At 39.7% G+C, this 26,294-nt stretch overlaps 1 long non-coding RNA gene across 1 annotated transcript in view; it reads right to left on the reverse strand.

Annotated features, from left to right (window-relative positions):
• LOC131484375 (uncharacterized) overlaps positions 1–26,294 on the reverse strand; it is a 536,971-nt gene that overhangs the window by 253,586 nt on the left and 257,091 nt on the right. The window lies entirely within an intron of this gene.

The following is a 26,294-nucleotide window of genomic DNA, read 5'->3' on the forward strand; positions in this document are numbered from 1 at the left end:
TGGCCATCGTCTCCACAACTACTGAACACTATGATGGAGAGGACAGCCATTTGACAAGAGATGGGAGGTGTAGGAATCAGGAAGAAGTTGAGTTACTGCTATTTATAAATAGCACCAATGTATACAAGTGCACCATTAAAACTTAACGGAATTAGAAAACCTATGGCAAACAACAAGGAGATCCAGTAAATTACTAGAACATATGACTAACAGCTACAAACTAGTTAGAAAACACAGCAGAAGAAAATAACCTACTTATGATAGAATAAAAGCAAATACCTCAATATAAATCTAACAAGAAACAACCTTAAGCCAAAGAAACAAACAAAAGACAAAAGACAAAAACCTAAAACCTATAAAATACTTCTGAAAGAATGTAGTGAAGCAGTGACCTTGGATAAATGTCAGATCATACCATGTTCTTAAACACACACACACAAAGATCAAAATCATGTTAATTTTCCTAAATTTAAAAAATTTTGGGAGGCACCTGGGTGGCTCAGTCAGTCGAGCATCCAACTGTTGATTTTGGCTCAGGTGGTGATCTTATGGGTCGTGGGATTGAGCCCTGCATCGGGCTCTGCACTGGCAGTGCAAAGCCTGCTTGGGATTCTATTTCTCCCACTCTCTCTGTCCCTTCCCGATTGTGTGCACGCCTGTACTCTCACTCTCAAAAATAAGTAAACTTTTTTAAAAAAGTGTTGAAGAATTTCAAAAAAAATACCATCTATTGTTATAGAAGAGTGGATTATTATTAATCCCTAGAGCTCCTAATATAACTGAAATAGTAAAGTTATAATGAAATGCTTTTTTAGGGGTGCCTGGGTGGCTCAACCAGTTAAGCAGCCAACTTCGGTTCAGGTCATGATCTCATGTCTTGTGGGTTCGAGCCCCCACATCGGGCTCTATGTTGACAGCTCAGAGCCTGGAGCCTGCTTCGAATTCTGTGTCTCCCTCTCTGTCCCTCCCCCACTCGCACTGTGTGTGTCCCTCTCTCAAAAATAAACATTGAAAAAAAATTTTTAAAGAAATAAACATTAAAAATTTTTTTTAAAGAATTTTTAAAAAAATGTTTAAGTAACCCAAACTGAAGTCAGAAAAGGGAAGAAAAGGAGAAAGAACACACAGATAAACAAAAGAATAATTTAAAGAAAAGTAGATCTAAATCCCAACATTTTACTAAGCATATCAAATGTCATCGGTCTTAAAACAGTAATGAAGAGACTGGATTTGGGTAAGGGAATAAATGTAATAATCCAATGATAGGCTGTCTATAAGAAACTTAAAGCAACTTAAGAAAATTAACAAGAACAAAGGGGGATGTTACATAATGATAAAAATCCATTCACCAGGAAGACCTCAATTGTATATGCACCTTGTTCTTTTTAAATTCAAAAACTAACAGAACAGAAAGGAAGAAAACATATATGCACAATTATAATTGGAAATGTCAACATCCCTCTCTGTGATAGAGCTAGTAGACAATAGCAGCAAAATTTGGAAGGGAACAACATCCATGAATCCAGTTGGTGGTTGATATTTATAGAACATGCTACTCAGCAATACAACATTGTCAGAAAAAAAAAAATGTAACTATTCACCATGATAGACCATATCTCGTATCCTAAAAGAAACAAACAAATGTGAATGATCTGAATTCATGCAATACTGTTTCTCTATCTAGAATATAATTAAAACTAGAAGTCAGTAACAAACAGTAAAATCTCCAAATCTCCTCAAAACTAAATAATGCGCTTCGAAATCTATGTGTTAAAGCCCACAACTGAATTAAATTACAAATCAGTAACAAAAAATGCTATCAAGTCTCCCAAATATTAAACAACGTGCTTATAAAAATCTATTAACAATCTAAAATCCGAAGGGGAAATCATTCAATTACATATTTCTAAATACAAAAAAAAAAAAAAAAACCATCAAAATTAGAGATACAAGTAAGGCTGTACTTGGACATTTCAAGCTTTAAATAAAGCTACCTAAAAAAAAAGTACCATGTCAAAAGTTAATTTTACAGTTTTAGAAAATAGTAAAAGGGGACAAATTAAACATATCATGAGAAAAAAAATATATAAGAGCAGAAATTAAAACCAAGATGATAGGGGTGCCTGGATGGCTCATTCAGTTGGGTAGCCAACTCTTGATCTTGGCTCAGGTTATGATCTCACAGTTTGTGGGATCAAGCCCCGTGTCAGGCTCTGTGCTGACAGGGTGGAGCCTGCTTGGGATCCTCTCTCTCTCCCTCTCCCTTACCCTGCTTGCTCTCTTTCTCCCTATCTCAATAAACAAACAAACAAAACATTATAAAAGAGAGCAAGAGAGAGAAAGAGAGACAATAGCCAAAACCAGTGAAATAAACTGGTTCTTTTAAAAGATCAACAAAAAGTATAAAACCTTTAGCTAGATTTGCCAAGAAGTAATGAGAGAAAGCACAAGTAGCCAAAATCAAAACAGGAGAAATCTGATTCTATATAAATTAAGGGAATGTTATAAACTTTGCCAAGTAATTGGACAATTTACATAGCATACACACATTTCAAGGTTGGTATAAACTATTGATACTTAGTATTTTTTCAACATGAATAAGCCTATAAAAAAATTGAAATAGTAACTGAAAACTTCTTGAAAAAGAAAAATCCAGGCCCCAATGAATTCATTGTGAGTTCCATCAAATATTTCCAACAGAAATAGTTATCCTTCACAAATCCTTCGAGAAAATTGATAAGGGGAGAACATTTCTCGACTTATTCTAAAATGTTAATATTGACATCAAAGCTAGACAAAAATACTACCAGAAAACAAAACCAGATGTAAAAATTCTTAGCAAAATAGCAAACTGAATCCAGTGACATTTGTAAAGAAACATTGTGATCATGGTTTTATTGCAGGAAAGCAAGATTGTTTTAATGCTTTTAGACAAGTGGGATAAAGGACAGAAACCACATGGTCATCTTATTTGAAAGAGAAACAAAATTCAGGATAAAAACAAAAGCTAACACCTTTTCATAATCAAACAAAAACTCTCGTTAAAGAACAGGCGACTTCCTCCATTAGCAAAGAGCATCCTCTCCAAACCTACTGCTCATGAGTCAACAGTGAAAGTCTAAATGTTTTCCTTCTAAGATCAGCAATAAGCTAAAGATGTCCTGTTTGGTCAAAACCTCAGGAGTTCCTTGGGTGAAGTCTGAAACTGGCCCCCATACAGAGAGGGCAAAGAGAGGCCAAAGAAAGAGGCAAGCCACTCCAGACTGGCATGCGACAGTTTTAATATTCAAGGTAAATTACACTGCTGGTCTTGGGTGGCTGCTAGACACGTAGATTTCCACAATTGCCTGCAATTTTACTTATTTTTAATTTTTTGATGTTTTTATTCATTTTTCAGAGAGAGAGAGAGAGAGAGAGAGAGAAAGAGACAGAGCGTGAGCTGGTGAGGGGCAGAGAGAGAGGGAGACACTGAGTCGGAAGCAGGCTCCAGGCTCAGAGCTGTCAGCACAGAGCCCAACACGGGGCTCGAGCCCACGAACCGTTGAGATCATGACCTGAGCTGAAGTCGGACGCTTCACCAACTGAGCCACCCAGGCACCCCTTGCCTGCAATGATTTTAAAAGTTTATATAGAGGCCTTTACTGGGTTCAGTCACATACCATTCAAATGGTCTCAACACCTTACTCTCTCAAGAACACATCCTTGAAGTGGTTGCTACTATGGGAATAGTATGCTGAATGTACATTCTGAGGACAGGAGGGGGGTAAGGAGTCTCCAATTGCTCGTGTCCAACTTGTGGGTCAGTTTGTGGTCACATCCTATTAATAACCTCCTCCAACATGGCCTCGTTCTTCACTTCCACTAAATATTGTACTGTATGTTCTAGCCAGTATAATGGGGTGCATCTGTTGATCAGAAAAACTAGTCATCCTACTAGGAAAGGAAGTAAACTGTCTTTGTTCTCAGAGAATATAATCCTGTAGAAAATCCTTAAGAATCCACATGAGAACTACTACAAGAAAGTGATGTAGCCAGGTTGTAGGATAGGAGGTCAATGGAAAGAATCAATTTCATGTGTATATACTAGCAACAGATAATTCAACACGGGATAAAAACATGTTACAATATCAGTAATCGAATAGAAATCTGTTTAAAAGCTTCAAGACATGTCCAATTAAAACTACCACCAAAAAAAAAAAAAATGCCAAGACAAACTAAATTAGTGCCAAATAAATGGAAAGCCACTCCACTTGCATTAATTGTAAGACTTAATATTGATAAGATAGCAATTCACTCCCAAATTGATCTATAGGATCAATGGAAGTCTATCAAAATCCCAGCACACATTTTTGTTGAAATTCATAAACTCATTCCAATTTCATATGCAAATGCAAAGGCCCTTAAATAGCCAACACTATTTTCAAGAGGAGAACCAAAACAGCAGGAGGACTTATAGAACCGGATTTCAAACTTAACTATGAAGCAGAAATAATCAATAGTGTGGTACTGGCATAAAAATAAGCATGTAAATCAACAGAACAGAATTGAGAATCCGGAAACAAACCTTTCCATTACGGTCAAATGATCTTTCAGAAAAGGAGTGAAGATATTCACCGTGGAGATGTTGATCTTCAAAGATCTGTGCCAGGACATTAGGTATCAGATTTAAGGCAATGTACATTGTTATTGTCAACCCAAAAAATTCAAACTGGTGTTTACATTAGATATAAAAGGAACAAATACAAGAGTCAGGTATACCTGATTCTCAAACTAGAAATGATCTAGGTAGCTGATCAATCTTACAGGTACTAAATAAAGCAAGGAACAAGGGTGGATGTGTGAGAAGCTGTACTTCATTAATAACAGTGTTAGCTTCCTGTGCATTTCTGATTACAAACATCCGTCAGAGGTTTTGGTCCATAGTACAAATTCACGGAAGGAAAGCATCACCGAGTGGACTCTTGACTAGATTTGGATTCCTAGTATGTTGCAATCAGTTTTATTTTTAAGTAGAGACATTCATTTTGGGGTTAACTATGGGGGCTGACTTTTTTTCTTTCATGTGTTATTTTATGCTAAACAACATGGGGTTTATAATCCTTACCACGCCAGGTTGTGACTTTTAAATTAAATATGTAAACCAACTCCCACCATCAACACACAGGTAAGCATGTTTGTTAGGGTATGTACACACAAACATACATGCTTAAGCAGCATGTAATGGGGAAATTTTAACAAAGTCAGAATTCTCTCCAAATGTGGGTATAGGAGAGGGCTGCCTCTTATATTTCAGGATTATTGGTGGCTGTCCTGCCCAGGCAATACATTGAAAAAATAACAATGACACCCAGATCCCTAATTGGGTGAGCCAAAAATGGTCGATTTCATGAAAATATTCAGAGACTGATGCACAGTAAAATTGACTTCTCCTTGGGGCGCCTGGGCGGCTCAGTCGGTTAACCATCTGACTTCGGCTCAGGTCATCTCGCGATTCATGAGTTCAAGCCCCACGTCGGGCTCTGTGCTGACAGCTCAGAGCCTGGAGCCTCCTTCGAATTCTGTGACTCCGTCCCTCTCTGCCCCTCCCCCACTCACAGTCTGTCTCTCTCAAAAATGAATAAATGCTAAAAAAAATAAAAATAAAAATAAAAAATTAACTCCTCCTGGACCCTTCCCACCCCAAGGAGGTTGAGATTAAACCTCCTTAAGCTCATCATTGTAGGTCTTTACGTGACTAATACTCTGTTCTGCTTTTCTAATCCAGAGATGGGTCACCAACGTAGTGTCTGAATATAAGATGGTGGCAGTAACTGCCACCTGGGAACTGGTGCTTCAGTGATATTTTCCTATACCTCAGCAGTAATGAAACAGTAGGAGCACACAGGAATAGATCACATAGTCAATCAGAGTTAATGAGGCTGAACAGGTTGAGAGTTCTATGAACTTTCAGGACAAAGGTCTATGGAGATATAAAAGCAAAGCTAAATAACCAATTTGGGAGGAAAAACTTACTGATCTATAATGTTGTGAGGCCCCACAAAGATCACACTTTCTGTGATCAGGCACCAATTATGTATAGAGGGGGTATTCAAATTCACGTCTATGTATGTAGTGTGATAACTTGTTTTCTTAACAGATTGAATTTTTCTTAAACTACTGTGAATAATCTGGCTTAGAAAATTTTGAAAACATAAAACCTCATACTGTGTTGGACCAAAATGATGAATCACTACACCACAGAGCAGGCAATAGGAGGCAGTTACCAGAAAAACCTACAAAAAAAAAAAAAAAAAAAAATCCAGGTCAATATCTATAGTTCATGCTTGGAAGGATCCTACTCCTTGGTGAACACAGTAAATGCCTGTATTTTTCATGTTTGCAAAGGCCTGCACCAAAGCAGTACTAAACCAACATTCACATGCTAATAATTGTGGTATGACACTATCATTTTTAAATGCTTTTGCGTAGAACATTGACGAGATCAGACTCATTTCATTGATGTGAAAAGTGGAGTTCATGAAATTAAGGGAATTCATTTCATGGCCAGAGACTGGAAGAACTGGTTAGTCTCATATCCAGTTTTCCTAATTTTTGTTATACCTGTGGTATCTTACACAGTCATTATGTAATTGATAAACATTAAGATTACTTCTGATGATAAAAATAGTACCATCGACATCCTGAAAACAGTAGAGAAAGCCTTGGAATATCTATTCTCCTATTGCCCTATTACTACTAGCTACTTCATCATGTGCATATTTTGAAATATTATGAATTATGAATTTGTCTACAGTTTCCTTCTGGAGCAAATAACCCCAATGTATGAACTAAGAGGGTACCATAAATCAGAAACTACAGCAAATGATTGTTTTCTACTTTCTAATCGACACTGCCTAAATAATCCAGCCTCATTTTTCTTATGAACAATCTTATAGAATCATTACTCTTTTTAAAATTCTTATTCAGGTTACTGGAAGAAAGATTTATATTTTCTTACCACACACCTTGATACGGATATCATTCCCCAAGAAAAATGATGTATTAGTGGTGATATAATGCTCTGTGTGGCACTAAAATGATGGAGTTTATTTGTTAAAGGCCAATGTCAGAAACAAGACAATTGCACTGAAAATAGTACGAGTCCTGAAGAGACAAGCCATGGAATCAAATGAATGAAACCTCTTACTTTTCAGCCCAAACACCCTTGTACTGGTGCTGTTCAGGTGCTGCCCTCCATAAGCTGAGGTTGAGAAAGAAGGAAGGGGCTCATTCAATATTGACTATGGACCAGTGTCGGATTAGTCTACAGTGTTCATTTATACTCCCAAATATGAGGGGGAGAGTGTGCAGATAAGACACAGAGAGAGGATCTGAACTGGGACTTCCGTGATCGTGGTTATGTTATCAACATTTTATAAAATCAAACAAAATAGGGGCGCCTGAGTGGTTCAGTCGTTTAAGTGTCCAACCTCAACTCAGGTCACGATCTTATGGTTTGTGAGTTCGAGCCCCCACACAGGCCTCTCTGATGACCGCATAGAGCCTGCTTCGGGATCCTATCTCCCTCTCTCTCTGCCCCTGCCCTGCTTGCATGCCCTGTCTCTCAAAAATGAGCATTTAAAAAAATGAAAGAAAAAAAAAATCAAACAAAATAGAACAGAACTCAGATTTCTCACCTCATTAAAGGTAGAATCAGACTCAGTGAGTTGGAATGACTCCTTCAAAGTCACACGGGCGGGCAGTGGACCAGTACAGACTCTTACCCCTGGGTAATTTAGGCTATGGCTTACCTGGATTGATTCGGAAGATCTCCAATGTTTCACTCAGGTTCAGTGACGTTCTGGCCAACAGAAAAATGGGGCCAATAGAGGACTGCACGCTATAGGCTAGACTTTAGACGTGTACAGTCCATTAGTAGATATTTAAAGAGTAAGTACGGACAAGGCATTGTGCTGGGTCTAGGGATGGACTGGTGAACTACCACAACAGCAAAAGATAATTTTTATGCTCATTGAACTTGAACTCTCATTGAACCCTCTTGCCCACTCCCCTAAGAGTACTGAAATTCCTCCATCAAAAACATTTTCCTGCAGGTTTAAAGAGGCTTCTGCTCCAGCTAGCTTGGCTGCAAAGCATCTCAGAGCACCTTCTCTAGATTAACACCCCCCCGTACATGCTGTAAAAACACTAACAGTAGCTATTACTTTATCACACTTGCGTATGTGCTTGAAACATATTTACACAATAAATTCCCAGTGCTACCTTCCCTTTTACAGTTGAGTAAACAGAGGCATAAAGGGTTTAAACAGTGAACCTAAGCTGTCACGGTACGGAGGTTATGGAGCCAGGATTCAAAACAAAGCAGTCTGGCTCCAGAACTCACACCCGTTAACACCTGACTGTGTTGCCTGCCATTCGGCTAGACAGCTGCCCTCCTACCTTATGTTGAGCCCAGTTTGGACACAGGCTGGAGTGCCCTTCCCTATCCCGGATTCACATATGCGAACCTTTCCCTTCATGCCAGGCCCACGTCAGTTCTGCTGTCATCCAGAAACCTCATCAGAACTCTAGCCGCTCATTTGGTGCTTATGCCTCATTGCATTAACTACACAAAATGATGGTCTCCACTGTGGTACATTTGTTTTATTCTGACGTCCTACTGTGGCACATAGCAGATGATTTACATATATTTTCTTATTCCTCACAATGCCCCTGTGCGGTATATGTTAGCTCTATTAAACAAAACCATTTTGTAGTTTAGTGATTAGCCCAAGGTCACAAATGTCCTGTGTTGGGCTAGGGTTCCAGAGCCATCTAATTTCTAAACTCACTGTATTTGCACTGTATCATACATCCTTTGATATTGAAAGTCACTGCATACAACTTTACCCTGTTGGAGGTAAAAATCCTAGGTATTCATATGCAAACAGAACAAACCAAACCCCTTATTTTATATTGTGGTGTCTATATTAGTTTCCTAGGGCTGTTGCAGAGCATTACCAGGAATGCAAGCATTACACAACACAAATTTGCAATCTTAGAGTTCTGGAGATCAGGAGCATGAAACCGGTCCCCATGGGCTAAAAATCAAGGTGTCGGGAGGGCATCATTCCCTTTGTAGGTCTGGAGGCCAATCTGTTTCCTTGCTTATTCCAGCGTCTCTAGGCGGTCCATATTCTTCAGCTCCGGCCCACCTTCCATTGCCAAAGCCAGCACAGCTAACCAGGACTTTCTCACACTGCACCATTCTGACACTGAGCCTCATGCCTCCATTTCTGACTTAGAAGACCCTTGAGAACAGATGGAGTCTCAGGATAATCTCCCCCATCTCAAATTCAGCTGATAAAAATTTCATCTGCAATAGGATTTCTCTTACCACGTAAACTAACGTTATCATAGTTCCTGAGGATTTTGGTCTGCGGGGGTAGGGAATTGATCTGCCTACTAGTGTCATAAACACAATCCATTCTTTTAATTACCTATGTGAGCCAGCAATGTGCTAAGTGCTAACACGAAGATGTAAGGACCAGAATTACAGGAAGTCAAAGAAGAAGTCCAGTAGGGTAGGACTTTTGGTTTGAGTCTAAAAGAATAAGCAGTTATCAGTCTGTATGCAGTAGGGCAGTTGGGACAGAAGACAAAATGAGGAAAAGGCTGATGGGAAGAACATTTTCATTTAACTTGTATTATTAATTTGTTTACATTCTTTTTTTAAATTTTTTTAATGTTTATTTCTGAGAGAGAGAGAGAGAGAGAGAGAGCGTGAGAGAGAGAGCGTGAGTGAGCAGGGGAGAGGCAGAGAGAGAGGGAGACACAGAATCCAAAGTGGGCTCCGGGCTCTGAGCTGTCAGCACAGAGCCGGATGTGGGGCTTGAACCCATGAACTGTCAGATCACGACCTGAGTCAAAGTCGGACACTCAACCGACTGAGCCACCAAGGCACCCCTAGTTTGTTTACATTAACATAGGTTTTAAGAAGTTAGCACTGGCATCCAGATTTAAAGCAATTTCACAGGCTTTCTGGTCTAGGAGATCAAGCTATAATATTTAATCCAGCAGTTTAATTTTGATTAAAAATATAGATTCTTAGAGGACAAAGACAACCTCAGCAACGATACACTGTATATTACACAGCCCAAAATCCAGATGTTTACTTGTTGGGGCTAAGAACTGTATACTTAGAGCAAGTACTATTTATAAGAATGAACTCAGCGGGTAAGAAAGAATACAAACGCAGTGACTTCCAATCTGTATTGGACACCTGGTAAATTCCTGCTACCTCTCTTACCGTGGGTGGGCAAACTCTGAAAACCTTGGCTGTTGTTCCTCAGGTTTTCCCCCAAGGAAGCACTGATGGGGACCTACAGGTGCTGACACAGCAGTGAGGGCCAGTGAACCTCGTAGATACAAAGCATGGTTCAGGATATACATAATAAAGTCATCTTGCACAAAACAAATGCAGCAGGAAAATTGATTCTCTCTTCTAATTCCTTCAGATTCCACAAGATGGCTAGCTGATACTGCCCCAGAGCTTTTGTGCAATCTCCCAGAAAGCCTGACAAAGACACTGCAAACATAGCCATGGTTTAGAATTTGCAACACCCTTTTAAAAGCCTTTATCTTGTTCAATTGTAATTATTTCCCTTTCTAGGTACTTTATAAATTATTTTCATCATTCAGTTCATTTCTCTTTTTTCTGATCCTCACAAAAACACAGTCAAGAAAGCGGGAAAATTTTTTCCCCAGTACTTGAAAAACTTCACATAGAACGTGTGAAATAAACATAATAAATATGCATGGCAGACTGAGGGCTTCACAGATAACTTAATGGAACCTCAACGTAGCAAGATGAGATTTCACAAGTCCTATGGACATATGCCTTGTACCTATGTGGTTTATAGATATAGTCAATATACTTTATGTATTCCAGTTACTTCCTTTATTAACTCTTTCATTGCTTTAAGTCATAAACATCATTTCCCAACCAGAAACAAACAGTCATTTACATTGCCTTCATTTTTTAAAACTAGGAGTAGCCAAATGGCTGTACGCAGGGGTTAGCATCCCCAGGAGAAATAGTTTTTACTTGGTTATCAAGTACAGAGGGAATCAGAATGGACATAAAACCTGTTGCCATATGGATATGCTGAGGTCAAGAGAATCCAGAGCTCTTTGCATTTTTTTAAATCTTCCAATTTATAAGATTATAGTGGTGGCAGCCATTTCATATATTTAATCATGCCCCCAGCTGTGTTCATAGTTGATAAACCACAAGTCAAAAGTTGACCAAGCTAGTGCAATCAAAGACCTTTCTCTTGGAAGAGGGGGCGGAAAAAACAGGAAATTAAATTTCTGGATCATGTTAGTGTTTATTCACAAAGTCACATAAAAATCCACAGCCTTTAGAGAGAGAGAATGTTAAAAATAAGTCGGACTCTTTCTGGAGAGAAGAACAAAGGAAAACAAAGGATGTTGGTCATGTTTCTAGTTTCTGGTTCCAGAAATTTCCTCAAGCCAATGGACACCCTGATCATTGGCTTCCTTTATTTAGCACCCACCTTTTTCAATTTCCCTGTTTGTTTTTTTCTTTTTAATTTTTTTTAACGCTTATTTTTGAGAGTGAGAGAGACAGAGCACAAGTGGGGGCGGTGGGGGGGGGGGGGCGGTGTGGGAAGAGAGAGGGAGACACAGAATCCAAAGCAGGCTCCAGGCTCTGAGCTGTCAGCACAGAGCCCAACCCGGGGGGCTCGGGCCCACAAACCATGAGAGCTGAAGCTGAAGTCAGATGCTTAACCAACTGAGCCACCCAGGCACCCCTGAATTTCCCCATTCTTGTTAACACTTGCCTGTACTATTATGCATTTGCAATCCCTTGAAGGTGAAATTCATAGGGTCTTGTTGGTTTTGTCACTATTACTTGAAAGGCTGCTTTCACACAGAGGTCTCAATAGGTAGCCATTGACCAAGTGAATGACTTGAAAGAGACCAAGAAAAAGTATCTATACAATGTCTTCTATAAGACTATTGTCTATATGGCTATTTCAAGGGAGGTTTTTTTTTTTTAAATGTTTATTCTGAGAGAGAGAGAGAGAGAGAGAGTGAGAAGGGAAGGTGGAGGGGTGGGGATGACGGGGGCGGGGGGGGGGGGCGGTGACGGGAGGAGGGGGGAGGGAGGCGGGGCTGAGATTCCCAAGCAGGCTCTGCACTTCAGCTCAATGCCTGATGTGGGGCTCTGCCTCATGAACAGGGAGATCATGATCTGAGCCAAAAATCAATGTTTAACTGACTGAGCCAACCAGGTGCTCCACAAGGGAGTTTTATGTAGAAGAGGACATGAATATGCATAAGCTCTAAGCTTTCAGATAAATAACTCTTTCAAAATATGGGCCAGTGAGGTTCATGCTGGTGCAACGTCTGGCCTAAATGCCAAAGGATGTCCTAATAATAACCAAAGTGGTGATTCAGGTTGGAGATCACTTGATACAAAGAAATAACAAAATGTAAGGATTCCCAGAGGCAAAAAATAAGGTAATTTTCAAGGGTCCAGACAATATTCATCATGACTGACCTAGGGTATATATGGGAGCCTATGGGTGAAATTAGAGAGAACTAGGTAGGGGGATCACATCGCTAGGGTTCCTACAATCCTAATAAGGAAGCTATTAATATTCACACAAAAGCAACAGGAAACCACTGAAAATCATGCCATCCCTCACAGTAACTCCTTAACTCCCAATATTGCAATTTGTTCGTGTCCTGCCCACTCAACCTCTACCTTACCACTCCTGATTTCGAATGACAGAGAAGTGAAATAGCTTACATTTTAAGTTGTTTGGCCCATTATTTTCTTCATGGTACATTGCTTGGCTGATATATTTTCCTATAGTATTTCAAAATTCAAATTTTAGTCATTTATGATTTAAAGCAGAATAAAATGCCTCACTGTGGCACATATATTTAAAATGGAAACTAAATGTATTTTTCAGTTTTAAAGAACTGAAAAAAATATTGCAAAGAAACTTGACTTCTCAAGTGAAATTAAACTTTCCCTGATAAACTGCAAAAGGGCAGAGATAATTTGGTTGAAATTGGAATGAACTATATCTCATGTTTGTCAGTTCTTTGAAATTCATCAAAATCACACCAGACTGCATCAGATTGGGAATAAAATCATTTTTTTTGTGGACTGAGAACTCTTATTTCATTTCAACAGCTAGACCTGGAATTTTCCATAGAAGCTAGATAAAAGCAAGCCATTTGTCCTAGGTCCCAGAAAACTCGGTGCCTCCACAAATTCCATAAATACCTGAGTTAATCATTTGCTAGATTCTAAATATTTCAATTTGTTTAATTCCTTCTAATGAACAACAACAAAAAAAAAACCAGTAGAAATCAGGGCGAGTCAGTTAGAGGCAGTAGATCAGAGCAGATAGGAACACAAGATATGAAGTCAGAACAAGTGTGTTTAATCCAGGATGGAGTCGTCCCCAATAGAATTTTGGGTTACCAGATTTTTCTACATCTCTGGCTCATCCTTACAACAGTATTACTGACAGTACGTATCATTTATGGCTAACACGATTGAATGAGATAGTTGGAAAAGCATCTGTCTTGTAAGTAAGCACTCAATAAAATGTTCGCTCTTTCTAGCCTTTTGGACCCTTAGGTTACAGGAGGACAAGGAGGCAGAGCCTTAGAATCATGCAATCACGTGTGCAGAGCACCAAGGTGTATCTTAGATCCTTTCTTAGATCTAGATCCTTCTAGATCCTTAGAAGCCAAGGAAGGGACCATCGCCAGAATGCGGTTCTGGGCTTTGATAACAAACGGGGGAGAATATTGACTGCTTTAGGTTTTATAATATGCATATAACCTGATATATATTCTTCTGTGATATATACACAAAAAGAGAAGATATCAATTGTGGTGCTTACTTCCATGAGTTAATTTCACTGGGCCACGGGGCGACCAGATATTTGGTCAATTATTCTGGGTACCTTTGTGAAGGTCTATTTTGATGAAGGAGGGCAGGGTAATACCTCCTGCCTTATCCCAGCTGGGACACTGGTCTCCTGACTTCATATTTGAACTAAACTATTGGCCTCTCTGGGGTCTCAAGCCTGGCACCTTTTAGACTGGAATTTCACCATTGTTTCTACACCCACACCACAGCTATTATACGGTTTCTTTGGAGAACTCTGCCTAAGACATCAAGAGAAAGAAGGTAAACACCTGATACTGGGCTCCAGACAGAACCCTGAAGTCAAGAGAAGGCAAAATTAACATTCCTATACCTGGCTCTTGTATAGGAACTTTACCTATCCCCAACCTATGATTAGAGTCCAATCATAGGGTCTTCACTATTCATGGATTCCATATTTTCAAACTAGTCCATAAGCTAAGATTTGTAAGCCAGAATCAACGCCCAGGACACTTTCCACTCACTGACATGTGCAGAGTGGCAAGGCACCCAAGTCACCCAGTATGCACTTTCCCAGCTGATGTCAAACCAGGATGATCTTATTTTAACACTCAAGCTATAAACAAGTGTCCATTTCATGATTTGGTACCTTTTTCCATGTTTGTGGCTTTTGTTGTGATTTCACTGTTTAAAACGCTCCCTTTAAAGCCTACTGCTGAAGTGTTGTCTCGTGTTTCTAAGCACAAGGATGTGATGATGTGCCTCAAGGGGAAAATATATGTGCTAGAGAAGCTTCATTTGGGCATGAGTTAGTGTTGTGGGCTGTGAGTTCAATGTTAATAAAACATTATAATTAGCTATCATCACAGAAACACATAAGACAAAGTTATGTATTGATCAGTTGATGAAAATATGATCAGAGGCTTGCAGAAACTTAAAACCCTCTGTTTCTACTAGGAATAATTGCTCAGTCCTCACTAACCCAGTGTTTTCCGTGGTCTTACAGTTGAAACAATAGTTAATATTCACAATGAATCAGCAAAATGAGGTTTGCAAGGTATTTATCTCCTAATACATAATATCATTTATTCTACACCTGAGAGTAAGGGAAGACTTTAGCGCCAGTTTTCCAGATACATGGCTTTGGTAAGGGTCAGAGAAACGAAGAGGTTTGTTTCATGATGACTCCCATAGTAAGTGACAGAGTCAAGATTAGAAAACCCTCAAGCTGTGATTTTTTTTTTCCATAAAAATCAGACTCTTCAGAGCCATCAAATGCACCATCCTGGGCTGTTAAGTGGGGCCAACCTGCTGGCCTAAAGTCAGTGCAGACCCAGAGCAGTCACCAAAAAAAGACAAAAGGCCAGGGCACCACAGTTACCCGGGGAGCTCTGCCTATGGATAATTGATAAAGAACGAGGTTGTGGGCAAGGCTGCGGTTCAGAAAACCACCACCTAAGGAAAGAATAATTATTGTTTATTGATGACCTGGTATATTATAAGGATCCCGTTCAAACACTTTACAGTTAAAAAAGGACCATGCTTAGGAATAAATTTTATCATAAATGTGTTTTTCCTCCATTATTTCAATTTTACATTTGAAACTTTCATTTGTTTTCTAGTGTAGACTCATAAATGTGAAATTGCAGATCTTGTGCTCCAAAACACATCAACTTTTTATTTTTCCCAGAATATTCTCCATGTTTTTTTTTAATTCCTCAGTTTCTCTATATTCTTTCCACCCCTATTCCCTTTATAATGGTTTCCTATCTCCTGCTACTCTATCCTTCCTTTTTGTTTAAAGGATCAGAGTCAACAGAGATTGCTATTGATGATTTAGTGTGCAATGGCAGTATTGCAAGGATAACTTTTGGTAATATAGACAGATTACACAGATGTACAGGATAAGTGGTTAGAATTTAATGATCAATTACTTTGTTGAATATAGGGTAAAGAAAGGTGTGAAAGTATGCTGGGTAATGTCATGATAATGTGGTCTTGGCAAGTAGCTGAATTCACCTTGGGAAGATGCACATAATGAAGTCTATTTCATTTATCGAGGGTAAGGAAGAGAAGGAATTATTCGTCAATGACAAGTTTGAAAGTGATATAATGGAACATTATATGCAATGGTAGGATTGGAGAAAGTGGGGCAGGGATAACAGATTCTATAAGCTTCCTGGTAGCAGGAGATATGTTCACCATGGTTTCCTGCAGTGGTCTACAAAAAATTATGCCATAAGGGAACAACTTTATTCAGCTATCTATCCCTTTATGTATGACTGTAGCAAAAGTGCCCAATTAACAGCTCCAAAATTATACCCTGATTAGTTGATGAAAATTAAGTTTACCCTTTTCAAGGTAACTAATTTTAAATGACCTGGGCTTCAATGTTGGTCAATGAAATTCAAGGAGAATTCTAGAATAGATCCTCTTTTCCAAAAGACAAGTATCTTATCCCTCTAATTACTGACATTTTGGAAAATATTACCTGGAGTTGCTACCATTTTTTTAAAGTTTATTTATGTATTTAGAGAGAGCGAGAGAGAGAGAGAGAGAGTCCCAAGCAGGCCCTGCACTGTCAGTGTGGAGAACCATGTGGTGCTTGAAATCAAGAATCTGGAGATCATGAGTTGAGCCAAAACCAAGTCAGATATTCAGTGGACCAAGCCACCCAGGTACCCCTGGGATTGCCATCATCTTAAGCATGAAGTCAATACACAGAAAGATCAAAGTCAAGAGAATCCAAAAGAGCAGAAGACCTAGAATACCACAAGTGAAGAGATCTTCAGGATCGAGGTTATTGAATGGGAAATGTAATCTGTTTTGAATTAGATTTCTTTTACTTACAGAAGAAAGTATCTCAGGAGAAAGGATCCTACAGAATAAATGGCATGGGACAGGAAACTACCAAAAATTGTTTAATAAATGGTGCTGATGCATATAAAGTTTGGCAGTCTTCCAACACTTGCATCCTGTAGGGCCATCATGGTAAAGGTTATTCTCTGTGCCCTTTTACACAATGAGTTGATTTAGCCATGTCTAGTATTTCATGGGGAAACCTAACATGTACATATCCACTTTCATGAATATTTTAGAAATTTTAGACAACATAATTATGAAATATAATTTTCCAAGTTACTCTACATTCAAATTGTATTCACTTCTTATAATGTCCAAGTATACCAAATAGTCATTTATATTCCAATTTTGTAGGTGACATCTATTCTATCCATGGTATTTTTATTAATTCTTTGGATCATTGGCATATTTCCCTTTCCCTCTCAATGTGACATAGGAGTATTAGAGAGGTTAAACTCCAATTCAGAAGGCTATATAGAGTACAAACAGATGTTTCTTAGTGGAGAATCACACTGATGATTGACTACCTCTAAAGATGCAACCAAATAGTTCTAACTCTAGAGAACTTTCTATCTCTACTCAGTCTTTATTACATTTTGTGGTGGCTGGACTACTCAACATTGAAATGGGTGACAAGCATAAATCCACCCATACTGGGTACCAATTACACATTCATAAGAAAGACTGAACTAGCTCACTAATACACTCAACTCATTCATTGCTTTGGAATTATATGGACCCATAGGAAAGGTCATCCATTTGAAAATGGGTTTTCTTGGCATCTGCATATCCTCATTTGGATTCTGTGACCATATGTATAAAGGAAAAAGTAATCCAATAGGTACTGTGTCAGTGAGAAGTAATTTAATTATTTTCTTGTGGTTTTAACATACATCCTTTCCATGTACTTAACAGAAAATGTAAATGGCATCAAATCCTTTATTTTTTGTACTCATTTATCCTGGCATAGACTTCCTTTTGCTGTTCAAAGTTAACCTTCTAACTGGTTTCCAGATATCCTCCTTTCCTCCTTCTTTCCCAACTCCACACATGGTATAACAGAATATTGAATCTTGAACCTTTTTCACTGGCACATTTTCCTTAGTATACAAGTTAGATTTTAAAAGGGTTTTTAAAATAATCAAGATGTTTCCAGGGGCATCTGGCTAGCTCAGTCAGTAGAGCAGGAGACCCTTGATCTTGGTGTGGTAAGTTTGAGACCCATGTTGGGTATAGAGATTATTTAAAACTCAAAAGTTTAAAAAACAACAACAACAAAAAAACACTAAGATGTTTCCAGGAATACACACACACACACACACACACACACACACACACAGTTTCTTTTTAAAATTTTTTTTTCAACGTTTTTTATTTATTTTTGGGACAGAGAGAGACAGAGCATGAACGGGGGAGGGGCAGAGAGAGAGAGGGAGACACAGAATCGGAAACAGGCTCCAGGCTCCGAGCCATCAGCCCAGAGCCTGACGCGGGGCTCGAACTCACGGACCGCGAGATCGTGACCTGGCTGAAGTTGGGATGCTTAACCGACTGTGCCACCCAGGCGCCCCACACACACAGTTTCTTGATAAAGATAATTACATCTTGGCTTCCATCCAATAAGACCAGAAGAACACTTATTGAACCAAAATGCTCTAGCATTTTTTGTTTTTCAAAGCATTATTTGCTATTAGATCTCCATTTTATCCCTTGTAACTAGTGTGGTCAGATGAAGTAATTGGAATATGGGGGGGAGGGGGGTTAGTTTTCTTAGCTTCCGAAAGGACCAAAGAAAGGTCTTGAAAACTAAATAGAAAGGGATTGGGGTAGGTGGATGAGTCCTTTTATTCTAAAGAATTTGTGCGTGTGTGATTCTCAGGCACAGTATTCATAGGGAGCTAATGTCATGTTGTGGGCATAAGAAACAAAAAACACATATCATTCAGCAGGTTTTTATTTTTCTAACATTGACTCTTTCTTGTGGCCCAGGAAAGGCTCCAAGTATCCTAGCCTAGGTCCACCAGAGATGGTCTTCGATTCACGTGAAGAGGTTTTAAGCCCTATGTGCATCATCTATCTCCCCGCAGACTGTGTTGGGGGTAGATAAATGCGTCAAGATTAAGGACTCCTCTCCCTAAGTGCCATTTCATACCAATAACATCGCCTTTGATTCCAAAGCTCCCAGCAGACCCTTTCAGCCCCAGTTATTAATGTCATTTCACTACAAACTTTCAGTTATAATCTAATCTGATCTTTTGGAAGCTTCTAATACTATGGCACATCTTTTCCAGATTATCTTTGTAAATCCAGCGTGTTATGTTCTTCTGAATTTCCTACCTCATTAACTATTCCCTCTTCTCTCTTTTGCTCTGGCTAAATATTTGCTTACTTGGACTTTTTGCCCTGGAATGATTTTTTTCTTCTTTTCCTTTCTCCTCCTAGTTTAGGTGCTGTTCCCACATTAGGTGCCGAGCTTTAGCTTAGTGACATCCCCCCCCCCCTTTTTTTTTTTTTTTTTTTTACTTCTTAACATAGGCTTTTCTGAACTTTGACAACTTGTATTCCCCCTCCCCCCCCCCCCCTTATGTGCAACTTTGGTAGACAACAGAATACACTTCTCACCACTTTGGGAGTATTAGTTGGTGAGGTTAACATTTTTATATATTGCAAGCTTAGCTATAGTAGGACTCGGATTTACTAGACTGTTTTCCTCTGTTCTACTTCATCTGTTCTGCATTTACTGCCTTGCCTAACTGTCCACTGGTTTCACTGCATCCCCAATTTTCATTATGCCTATAATGTGTAGGACTTTTGTTCTGTATTATCAGTCCTCTTAACTTTATACTTTTCTAGGGCCCTCATTCAATGCCAAACATTTTTACTCATCACAAAGTGAATGGGGTGTGTGTGGCAGAGTCCATTTATACATCCATACGTAGTTTTAACTCTGGAATTTGACCTGGACATCAACCCTCCATATTGCCATGCAATTCAAAGTGCCTTAAAGTGCCTCAAAGTAAGCAAAGCAGATGAAGAGGAAAAAAATATTAAGTGCCTCAGATTGAATCCTCCACAGTCCCCTATTTTTTTTTTTTTTAATGCTTATTGACTTATTTTGAGAGAAAAAGAGAGTGAGCAGGGAAAGGACGGAGGTGGAGAGAGAGAATCCTAAACAGGCTCTGTGCTGCCAGTGCAGAGCCTGATGAGGGGCGCAAAGTCATGAACCTTGTGATCAGGACCTGATCTGAAACCAAGAGTCAGATGCTTAACCTACCGAGCCACCCAGGCGCCCCTTCAGTCCTCTATTTTTAAAGTACAGTTGATATTAGTTTCAGATATATGACATAACGATTCAGTAATTAGATCATTATTGCCCAAGCTTTCCACCCACACTCAGGCTTATCAGTCAATCCCAGGTTTCGTAGATAAACCCGCCGGCAGGTGTTTCCTCACCTCAGAGATCTGACATTTAACACCTTTTCCCTGAACTACTTGGACAGGTTATTAGTCTTCTCAATCAAGCTTTTAAAAACTCTTATACATCGTCCAGGTAGAGAAGGATTTAATACAATTACCTTGATGAGATTATTCCCTGTGCCAACAAATATTTATAAAATCCTTTGGACAGGCCTCCTCTGCCCTATAGGCCACTCGACTTCTACACCCACGTACATTATATCAAACTCATTCCTTACCATTCTTAGTCATATTCTGGAACGTCTGTGTATTTTCTTCGTTGTCTGGGATTTCTTTACTCTTTTTTTCATTTAACTATTATGTATCCTACTACATCTAGACTACATACCTCCCTTCCTCTGTTAAAACTACAAAGTACAGTTTAGGTAGAATTAATTGTTCTTCCTTTTTTTTTTTTTTTTAATACATTCCCTCTGTTAACCTTCATTACAATGCATTGTAAATAGCTATGTTTCAGTTTGTTTCCTTAAGCTACATTATGAACCTCTTTAGGACAGAGAAAATGCCCTCATGTCCTTTGTGGTGTCAATTTCAAGGTGAGGCTTCTTGAATAAATTAAGTGCTACACTCCGTTATTGTTCTGAAGAATAATGCATGTGAAACTGACCTGAGCTGTTTGTGTTCGTAGGGGTCACTATGCAAAGTGACATAGTGGAAAAAGGACATGTGACTTAGATCCAGACAGGCTACCATAAGTGTTTGTATTTATTTTGCTTAAATCGAAAATGAACTTCCATAAACAAGGCTCATTCAATATATATTCATCACATGTAATGTGCTATGTTAAGAATGGTTAGGAATAAAAAGATGAAAATCATACGATACCTTTCTGAGTTCATATGCTAGAAAGCCTTGGTAGTAAGCTATCTCCTGAAGATTAAATTTTCTGGGAAGTTCACCCAAAGACAAAAATTAGCATGCCAAAGATTTCTTAGGGAGCGCTTTTGGGAAAACATCCACAAAAGTAAAATTAGGCATAGAAAAATGTTGTGCTAAAACGTAGTCTCAACTAGAAAAAAACTCACCTCCCAGAGAAGCCCTCCATCCTAGGTGGTCTTTCAGAATGCTGCCAAACTAGAGGAAGGGCTGGGCCTTTATACCCTGAGGCTGATGACCTACTGGATAGAGGCTGTGCTGGGACTGGGCTTAACCTTGGGGGAGGTGATGGAGTGTGAACTGCTGAGCGCTATCTTCTGGCAGAACCCTAAGCACCTGGGAGAATAAACCCTTCATTCCTGAAAGAGCTAGGTGTTGTGTCAAAACATCCACTAACGTCCAGCCCTCGCAAGATGCAAATACACACGCATACACACACACACACACACACACACACACACACACACACACACGGGCTACACACATACATACTGGGAACAGATTACCTGGGATTCTGAGGGGCCCATCTTCTTGGAAGCAACTTAAAAAGTAAAGGAAGGTTGAGGGACCAAATTATATCCTCTAGCTGGTTTTAGGCCACAGCTGCTACTACTCATGTTTATCCTCTTGTTCCCTATTTTTCTTCCTCGCCTAGTATCTGCTGAACTGGTGACAGGACCCATCTCTTGATCCTCAAGGAATCTGAACCAATTGTCATCATGCCCTTCTTAGGTCATCACCATTGCACTTGTCCTTTTACCATCAAAATCGGGACAGAGAATACCAATATGCCCCAGTGAATCACTTGGGTGCAAACATCTTGCTTCTTGATACCGATATTTAACAGAAGATATACCACGTTCTGATGATGAGTCATCACGCTGTGAAGGGGCACCCGGTTGGGGCTGCTGTTTGCTTGAGTTTTCAGTACTGCACTCTCATCCTGAAAGAATCAGGCTGGGCTGCTGGATTAAACGGGGACCACCAACCCTCTGCATGAAATACTGCATGAGGTTTATTTTTGGGCCAGGGGGAGAGGCAGTTTCAGATGCTTCTATTTTCCCTTCCCCACAATTTTAGCTCTTGCTCCACAGGTGTAAGCATCAGTGTAGAGGTTGTGGCAGCTCCTATGTCAATTCCAAGTATACAGGGGGGAAAAAAATGAAGGATATAAGCACTGGTGAAGGAAGCATCCAGGAGAAATGGTCCCACACAAGCTGAACTGTGGTTGGACTCCATTTATTAACTAGCTTGGGTATGCCCGTGATGATGCTTCAAGTCTCTAGGTTTCATTATCTCCTCAGACCCTATGTACAACAGTCCTTGAAATGTTAGGTAATCCCCTTTCTTAAATATGCTGTTAGTTAAATGAAGTGCCATAAAACCCTTTGAGGAAGGACTTGAAGGTGTCATTATTTGTATAGTATCACAGGGTTCTTCTCGAAACCCACCCTCTTCTTTACTTAAAGGATTGTGTGTCCAAAATTGGCTTACGTACAGAAACTGAGAAAAGGTGATGTTTTTGGTTTTGTCTTTTAATGGTGGTAGTTGCTCAGAACCTCCTAACATCCATCCTTGGTACATTTGTTTATACAGATTAAGCATTACCCTTACTGGCTGCCCATCAAATTTACATCGAAGGAAGCCATAACTCTCGCAAGACAGATCTCCTTGCTTACTACTCCCGACTTGACCTTCATTATGATAATTGTATCCCCCTGGCTCCTCACAGGTAACAGCCACCCCATCTCTGTTGCTTTTAATTAATGAGCCCAATTCTATAATGACAAGTCATACGGTTATCATGACCCACAGTGGAGACCTACAACCGAACTTAGAGATTCTGGGGCCCATGCTGCCATCACACTCTTAAGTATACTCCAACGGAAGAGAGTAATTCAGTGTTTCCAATGTTTTTCCAGTTTACATGTCAAACCCTCTCTAATTTGCCCATCTGTTTAAGTCTTTTATTCTTATCGTGCATAATCTGATGACAAGTCAAGCATTTCTACCTCACTGAGTATGGGTTAATCAGTTTTTCCATGCTTCAACTCTGTGCTTACATTTTTTTCTAGGGGGCTGAACCCTTGGATAACACTTCAAAATTGAGCAATATTTCCATATCTAACTTTATGTGCCCTACCCTATAACCTAGCCCTTGACTATCACTTCAGAGTCTAGTCTCATGTTTACTCTACTGGTCGTTACCGGTAAGTGTTGGCTAAACCTTAAACTCCTTGGAGATGTGGTCATTTTACCCCCCTGTGAGGCCTAGGATGTCACCACATGGGTTATGTTGTGACTTTACTCTGGTTATTGACCTACTGGACAGAACAGGATGTAGAGGCAGATCATGAGGGTGAAATCATGTATCATGGAAGGGAGAGGTCACTGTGTCACCTTGATACAAAAGGGTAAGGCAGGTGTTATCTCTCAACAGGAGTGTGTTGACCACTTCTGTAGGTGCAGAGGGGAAGACTCTAGGGGAACATGGGGATACGATATTTTCAGATGCATTAACTCAGATATTCTCATTTCATAATACAGACTCCCATTCTTCCCAGTCTGAGTTCCAGTAATGTCATAGTAGACATGCTTAATTTGAGAAATTAACTTTCTTCATAGCTCTGCTACTCTTGTGATTAAGACCTTGATCTGGTCTGGTCTCTGGCATTCTTTGCTCTAGCTGCAACAAATGAGATCCTCTTTATATACTACAACGTATCCCTTTGCATCCATGCTTCGAGTTTAAGTCTAAATTAATCAGTCATATCTTTGTTACCTTTTCCAAAGCATATATCAAGCTTAGCAAAGCTACTCAATTCTACTCTCCTTATAACTACTTTGCTCCCAACATTCCTCAAATATTTAATATCACATCACCTAGTGAATTCCCTCCCACTGCTCTCCTGAATGTTTACTATCTCAGTTCACCACCACTGAAAGTTTTCTGGATAACTCTCTACCTTGTACCAGGGGTTACCTGCATTCCGCCTACCACCAGTGATGGAGTCCCCTTTTCCATTGGGGCAGTAGGTAATCCAAGGGCAAAATCCAACTGCAAAACATTTTTCTCAGACCAATTTGGCCCTTTTTGTTCAGGTTCCCTGGGAAGAAGGGCCTGATGTGAAGCAGATTCGTTAGGGAACTATTTATTTTGAGAATACTGCCTGTGGAAGGGAAGGAAAGAAAACAAGATTGCACAGCAGCAGCAGTTTCCATTCTCAGTGAAAGCTTCCTCCAACTCTTGGAGAGATCTAAATCTGGAGGGTCCCTCAGATCTGTTCTGAATCTGAGAAAAAAAAAACTGGGCCTTTATTACCCCAGCATGGATACAGTCTGCCCCAGAAGGGCAAAGTGACATTGAGCAAGATGACTCTCTTCGTCTGAAGAACTCCAGTGGGGACCACAAGCTGAAAGCTCTCTGCTGGCAGTATTTCCAGCCTGTGTGGAAACGAGCTGGAACCTGGATACCTTATCATAGCAAGTACTATAGCATCACGTGTTTAAAGGGGTAAGATTGTACTTTCTCAATTCGTGGTCCAGCTGCAAATCGATGGGTCTGGACCCAAGAGTTGATCATTAGACCAATGGTTCTCAACTGAGAGGAATTTTGCCCTTATAGGACATTTGGCAATGTCTGGTGTGTGTGTGTGTGTGTGTGTGTGTGTGTGTGTGTGTCTGTGTGTGTCTACTGGTGAAGGGTGCTACTGGCATCCAATGGGTGTTGGGTAGAGATACTTTTAAACATCTTACAATGAATGCATAAGATAGGACAACAAAGAATTACATTTCATAAAATATTCGCTGAGCCGAGGTTGAGGAACCCTGGTCTAGAAAAGGAGGTGACGCTCTTTTTCTTTTGTCTTTATTAATGTTTTGATTGTAAAAATAACAGTGCAAGACGATTTCTTAAAAAAAGGAAATTCGTTACTTTTAACCAAAATCATACACATTACCCCAGAATTTTTTTTTTTCTCTTATAAGACTGATAATGCTTTGGTTCTAGTCATTAGAAAGCTAAGCTTTCATTAGAAAATCATCTCAGTTTCCAATCTTCTATAGAACTGGACAGTTGTAAGGCAAAATAGTCCAGTCACTAATTCAATGGCTAGATCAAATATATAATGTATGTTTTCTCCCAGGTGACATGAAAAAGAAATGGAATGCTGAATATAGCTAATTGCTATATTTCACATAATATTTCATGTTTGGGTACAGGAGTTCATGAGTTAAGTAAGCTTTGAAAGAATAATACTGGCATTTTTAAAAAATCTTTTAAGTATCTCTCAATATCTCTTTAGGATAAAACCCAGGATCTTCCTCCCATTTCCTGTGACCCAACTGAGGAAAAAGAGAGGATTAGAACTACTGTCATAAATACTTAAAACGGCAATGACAGGCCGTTACAGTGTATGTACGGACGTGTGTGCTCTGCATTAGAAACAGGCTTTGTAAGCTACTACATGTTCATAATGAAAAGGGGGGAGGAAGAGCATGGGATGTGGTAACACAGGCTTGAATTATGCCTGAGCCACCTGCAAGCTCTGAGTCCTTGGTCATGTCACTTGCTCACCTGACCTGTTCGCTCACTTTGGTAAGAGGATGATGCACACTTTACAGTGTTCATACAGGCGTGTGCGTGTGTATGCGTGCCCACGTCAGAAGTTTAAGTGCACTTAAATCACTAAATGCACATGAAAATATCTAGTATTGTGCCTGACCCGTGGTGGTTGCTCCAATGCCAAGTGAATCTTAATGAGGAGCGCTCAGCCCTACCTAAAAAGACAGGAACATCTTGCAAGTAATTACTTCTGTCTTCTAAGATAACCGCTGCTGTTTGGCAACACGGTAGGGACTCTCAGTGGAAGCAACCTTGTTCTCACTGCATCTGCTCCAGAGAAATCAAGAAATAATTACCTTTTTATTTGGAGACTTGATTGATGCAGCAACCTTCCCCGTGGCTGTGAGAGGATAAACTGGGCCAAGGAGAATCACCCAGGTTTTATTCTGCCCTGATTACTCCTGTTGCAGGGATAATTTGAGTTCAGGGTGCAGCGTACCGCAGCTGATTAAAGAGAAAACCTTGGGCACATCGACTCTCAGACATCTTGATTTCACAAACCGGGGGCTCTCGTTCCCTGTTCATGAATACCAT

The sequence above is a fragment of the Neofelis nebulosa genome, chromosome 9 (assembly GCF_028018385.1).
Source record: "Neofelis nebulosa isolate mNeoNeb1 chromosome 9, mNeoNeb1.pri, whole genome shotgun sequence".
In the NCBI taxonomy this organism is placed as follows: Eukaryota; Metazoa; Chordata; class Mammalia; order Carnivora; family Felidae; genus Neofelis; species Neofelis nebulosa.